A 6,027-nucleotide genomic window follows, 5' to 3' on the forward strand; every position below is an offset into this window, starting at 1 on the left:
ACCCTGTGGTTTTATTGATTCTCTCTATTGCTTTTCTGTTCTCTATTTCATTTGCTTCCGTTCTGCCCTTTATTATTTTATCCATTCTTCTCGGGTTTATTTCACTCTTCATCTTTTAGTTTCTTAAGATGGAAGCTTAGGTTATTATTTGAAGATCTTTTTTTTCTTTCTAAATATAGGCTTTTATTGCTACACATTTCCCTCTAAGAACCAGAGAGTATTATGCTAAGTGAACTAGCCAGGCGGTGAAAGACAAATGCCATATGATCTCACCTATAACTGGAACCTAATCAACAAAACAAACAAGTGAGCAAAATGGAACCAGAGACTTGGAAATAAAGAACAAACTGACCGTGACCAGAGGGGAGTGGGGAGAGGGGACAATGGGGGAAAGAAGGGGAAAGGTCACATCAAGGAACACGTGTGAAGGACACATGGACAAAGACAACGGTTGGGGAGAGAATGGAATGTGGAAGGTGGGGGTGGGTAGGGGGGGAGAGTAATGGGGGAACAATGGGGACAACTATAGTTGAATAAAAAAAATTAAAAAAAGAGAATTTCTTAGCTACATCCCATACTTTGATCGTTATATTTTTGTTTTCATTCATCTGAAATTACTTTCTAATTTCCTAGTTACTTTTTCTTTGGCTTATTTATTAAGACATGTGTTGTTTAATTTTCACACATTTGTGAATTCCCCACATTTACTTCTGTTACTGATTTCTAACTTAAATGCAGTGAAGTTGGGTAACATACTTTGCATGACTTAAATATTTTAAGTTTATTACGATTTATTTTATGGCCTAAAATGATCTATCCTGTTCATGTACACTTGAGAAGAACATGTATTATTGTTGCTTTTTATTGTTTTGTTTTTTGGGGTTTTTTTTTTGGTCAATTTTTTTCATATTTCCCACACAATCATGTCATGTGTTAAAAAAAGGTAGTTGTGTTTCTTCATTTTCAATCTGTATACTTTTAATTTCCTTTCCTTGTCTTACTGCACTGGACCTCCGGTGTGATGTTGCAAAGGGGTGGTGAGAGGCGACAGCCTTGCCTTGCACCTGGTCTTCGTGGGAAAACTACTCATGTCTCACCATGAAGTGTCTCGTCATGATTTTTTTTTTGAGATATTCTTTATCAACTCGACAAATCCCCCTGTATTCCTAGTTCACTGCGAATTTAAAAAAAAATCGCGCGTGGGCCCTGGCTGGCGTGGCTCAGTTGGCTGCAGCGTCGCCCGTCCCACACGCCGTGTGTGTGTGTTTGCTGTTTTTCTGTCTCCCGGCCTTCCTGACCGAATTCTGCAGCCGTCCTTGCGGGCTGCCACCGACGTCTCTGCTCAGCTTCGGCACCAGCTGGCGATCAGACGGGGATTTCCTTACGTGCCCCGGACCCGGACCCGCGGGCCCCTCACCCTTTGCTGATGGGCCCCCTGCGAGTGGGACGCACCTGCGGTGTTTCAGCAGCTCACAGCTCTGACCCACGTTCCCGTTCCTGCCCGAGCAGAGCCTCGGGCTCAGCGGAGACGCCTTCTCCGGTCTTTCTGGGCACGGGCCCACGAGGCTCCTTCCATCCAGGTTCCCAGGGATGTGCTGAAGCCTTTCCAAGTGCCCTGTGCACACCTCCATCCCCAGATCTGGCCGGCCTCCGGCCTCCGATGATTTGTTCCTGCTGGCGTTTCTGCCTCGGGCCGCTGTGATGTTAAACAATCGCTGACACTTTTTTTTTTTAAACCAGTGCCCCAGGGTTAGGACTTTCCTCACTGAGCCAGCTCTGAGTCAGGTCAAATAAAGATACAAACGGACTTTTCCAGGGGGCTCCCAGGCAAGTCAAACAGTGACAGTTTTCTGGGGATGTGGCTTTCTGGGGAGCTTTGGGCCTGCTGGCTTCCTCCAGTGGCTGCTCAGCTGCCGGTTTTCTGAGTCACCGTGGTTCTGAGTCTGTTGGTCTTCAAGGCTAACACAGAGCTGGGAGGAACGAGGCAGAAACGGGGCAAGGTGAGTGCCACAAAGCCTGCTGTTCTCACAAGGCTCGGCCACTTTTCTTGAGTAAGAGCTCTTCATTGTTGCAGACCTTTGGTTGACTCCCAGAGTTCTGAACATGTTGACTTTGGGGACGGTTTTGCCTGTGTCCTCACCGCTGCTGTGGGGGAGCCTCCAGCCCTCCAGGAGCACGGCCTCGGGGAACGGTCCCTTCCGACAGCGACGGCGCTGTGACACGGCGATGCCTCCGGGGCCTGCTGGGGAGGGTTCGGGTTTGGTCCCAGAGGCTGTGCTTCTGGACTCACCGGTTTCTCCTGCCTTTGCGCTTCGTTAGCCCCTGGGTCTCCCCACAGTGGGCCCTGTCTCCTCGTTCATGTGCTACTTCTAACGTGCCGTGCGGTTCACGGCCCAACAGCCCAGCCCATGAGCAACCGTGGGAACAGGTCTGGATGGCCCGCTGCACAGTGCGCGGGCTCTGTGACGCCGTGACGGCTCAGAAGCCGTTTTTTGGCTTTCTCTCTCCTAGGTTCTGAAGATGAAGCTTCTAGAAATCTGAACTGAGAAGACGTGAGCTGTGACGCAGATCGTGGGGAACAATAGTCCTGATAATGTTCGCTGAGTCAGAGTCCATCCACAGTAACATGACTCATTCTGGGAAACATGTTTTACGGTGACCTTGACTGCATGGGGGTTTGAAGGCGACGGTAACCAGGACGGAGGATGAGGAAGGTTTGAAACCACGCCACATGGGGAATCAGTGGGAAGAATGGTGGTATTTCACTGGGAGAAAGAAAAACTTGTTAAAAAGGACAAACTCACTGGAGTAGCCAATAGCACTGATATGGTAATAAAATTATTACGTCTCCTTCCGTCATTGGTATGCCATGTGGCGTGATTATGACTAAAAAGCATAGATTATAATGGGACAGATTCGACTCAGCCTAAAAGAAATTTCTAGAAATGGGAGCTGTCCGATAATGCAGTCGACTGAGCACTTACCCCAGCCTTGACCTGGCAGGGGGCAAGACTGAAGAAGAAGGAGACGCTATTCCAGAGCAGCTCGCGCAGGGAAGGCCTGTCCTTACGGGAGTCGAGCGTGGACTGAACGGCCGCCGAGAAGGGTCCTGTGGCTGGGAGGCTACAGCCCTCGATGGCTGAGGCCCAGTCTGAGACGCGAGTTTTAGGAGTCTGAGATACAGGCTGGGGTCCCCTCGGACCCCTGCAGAGCTGGCAGGTGAGTTTAGGGCAAGATAAGATACTCACTGTGAGTCCATAGACTCCAGGGAATGCAATCTATTTCTGAACTGTCTACTAAAGTCTCTTTATGGTCATTGAATTTCGCCAGAAGTTGGAGGCAAGTGAAGTTTACCTTAGGGTTTTACTGACACCTAGTGGTAAATATGAGAATCAGTACAATGTAACATGTTAGAATATACACAATTTTTTTTTTTTTAAGATTTTCATTTATTTATTTTTGGAGAGAGAAGGGAGGGAGAAAGAGAGAGAGAGAGAGAGAGAAACATCAATGTGTGGATGCTGGGGGTCATGGCCTGCAACCCAGGCATGTGCCCTGACTGGGAATCGAACCTGCGACGCTTTGGTTCACAGCCCACGCTCAATCCACTGAGCCACGCCAGCCAAGGCAGAATATACACAATTATTATAAAAATAAAAATATTATTCAATTCTATAAAAATTATAAATTCATGCAGTGATAAAAACTTATTCAGGTTTTAAACTGCATTTTTTAATGAACTTAAGATTGTTTAGACGTTATCTTTAAGATACTTTTATCCTGAAATTTCAAACTTTTAAGTATCTTGACTGATTTTATTTATAAGCAAACTTACAACATTACTGCATCTTTTAACACGTGCATTTAAGTTATATTATTTCCATGGTTTATTAAAAACAGGAAAATATTACCTAAACCACCAGTTTATTAAATTTAACTTGTAAGTCGGTCTCACTAAAAACCAAAGGTAAATATCCCCTGATTCAAAGTGAGGACTGTGGACACCGACCCAATACCGTTAACAACACTTCCCGACGACAGCGGCGCCCGGCTGGGGACACTCCTGCCTGCGTGTCTGACTGCGAGGAAGGGAGCCTGGGAAGGCTGGGGCTGCGGCCGGGAACAACCGGTGCGCCCTGGTCTGGGGGGCCCTTAGACCCACGTGCGGGTCTCCCCAGAGCGCCTCTGTCCTACACAGATCGAGGTGAGCGGCTCCGACTGTTGAGCCAGAGGACACACGTGTGTTCTCATGTGCACACACAGGCACGTGGGACTTCCCAGGCTGCGCCGGCAGAAGTCCCAGCGGCGCAGGTGCCACGATGCCTCGTTACTTCTACTCTCTGGTCGGTTTCAGTGACCAGGATTTATGTCAGAGACGACAAGCTCTATAAACCTACTACATGGCATCTATTTTATGAATAGTTAGCGTCTGTCAGCCTGGTGTTTGTTGGGACGACAGAAAGGAACAGAACTCACGAGGAGAGCAGTGGCGACTGTGGGCAGAGCCAATGGCGGTCCAGCCACCTGTCTGCAGAGCTGCTCAGTCACCGGAAGCCTGGACTCCCGGAACCCGAGCCTTTTGTTTCCCCATGAAATACTTCATGTGCCTGAGGAACTTCGTCACCGCGGGTAACATGCAAACTTCCGTTCACTGCTGTCGCGCCAGACAGCACCAGCCCGTGTCTCCGAGCTGCATCCCAGGGACGGTGCCCTCTGTCCCCTCCAGAACGCAGCAGGGCAGAGCCAGGCTCCGTCCGCTCAACGCGGCGGGGGGTTGGGGGGGGCCTACAGATCGCTGCATCTTCAGAAGATGGATTAACGTGGGGGGTACAGAGCGCAGGTCTGAAGGGCCAGCGAAGCATCTGCAAAGTGCTTAAGCCATCGGATTATTGTGCAGAAGGATAACCATTGCAGAAGACAGTCTCAAGTCCACTTCGAAAGCATTCTTAAAACTGTAGGTATTTTAAGATCTATAATAATAATAATGATCAGCAGCAATCCTAATTTAAAAAACTTTTTGGTCTTCTTGCCAAAATGAATCTTATGCATTTTAGGAAGACCACGAAGACTGTTTAGCAGGGTGGACCTAACCCAGCTACGGATACCAGGGGCGATTCCAACATTTAACACGCTGCAGTGCAGTCGTTTCTTTGGAGTTACTCTCTGAGCCCACCTCACGAGGGCTCGCGGTGTTTAGAGGAAAGCACACTGGGTTAGCAGCAAGCACATCCGGGGTCCAGCCTCCATCCCGTTACTTAGCAGGCTGGGCAGCGATGGCACGTCACTCCGAACCCCCGAGCTGTGGCGCTTTTCACCCGCACCCCGCCGCCTGGGGCTCCGCCGCCGGGCTGGGCCCGCAGCCTCCCGCGTGGAGCCGACACTCGGCAGGCCCTCGGTCAGTGCTTGCTGGCTGGCCGAACTGGCGAGTGAGAGTGACAATGAAGACACTGTCACCCGTACTTCAGAAGGGGCATTGTGAGGTGTGGATGGTGGAGCGATGTGCGGGGAATGGTCTGAGAACCCTGCAACGCTACGCAGCCACACAGCACGAGTCCTTCCTTCAACTGGAGAAAGGCACTCTTCCCCCATTGTTGACGTATGGGTGTGTTTTTGGCGCCTGACTTAAAAAGAAATGAAGGTAAAGGTGTCAGTAACTGCGAGTTGTTGCAGGTCACTCCAGCTCACCTATCTTCAACACCCCGAGGGGAACGGGCTGTACGTACCTAGAGCCTCGGCAGCCTTCGGTGACTGCTCAAGAGCAACGTGACTTTGGAGGGAAAATACCTGATTTTCAGCAGCGCAGGGAAATTCTCCAAACCAGCCCGGATTCAACAGTCAAATGCGGATCCCCTGGACTGTAATACAGTCACAGTGTGTAATGTCTCACCACATTGAAAGAGATTTATATGCATCAAAGTGGAGAAAGGTCGAAGGTAGACCATGAGGTGACGATGCAAATAATACATTCCTATGTATGTCAGGAAAAGTCAACCCGCATATTTCTAGGTGTCTAAATATACAAACATC

The sequence above is a fragment of the Phyllostomus discolor genome, chromosome 4 (genome assembly GCF_004126475.2).
Source record: "Phyllostomus discolor isolate MPI-MPIP mPhyDis1 chromosome 4, mPhyDis1.pri.v3, whole genome shotgun sequence".
Taxonomy (NCBI): Eukaryota; Metazoa; Chordata; class Mammalia; order Chiroptera; family Phyllostomidae; genus Phyllostomus; species Phyllostomus discolor.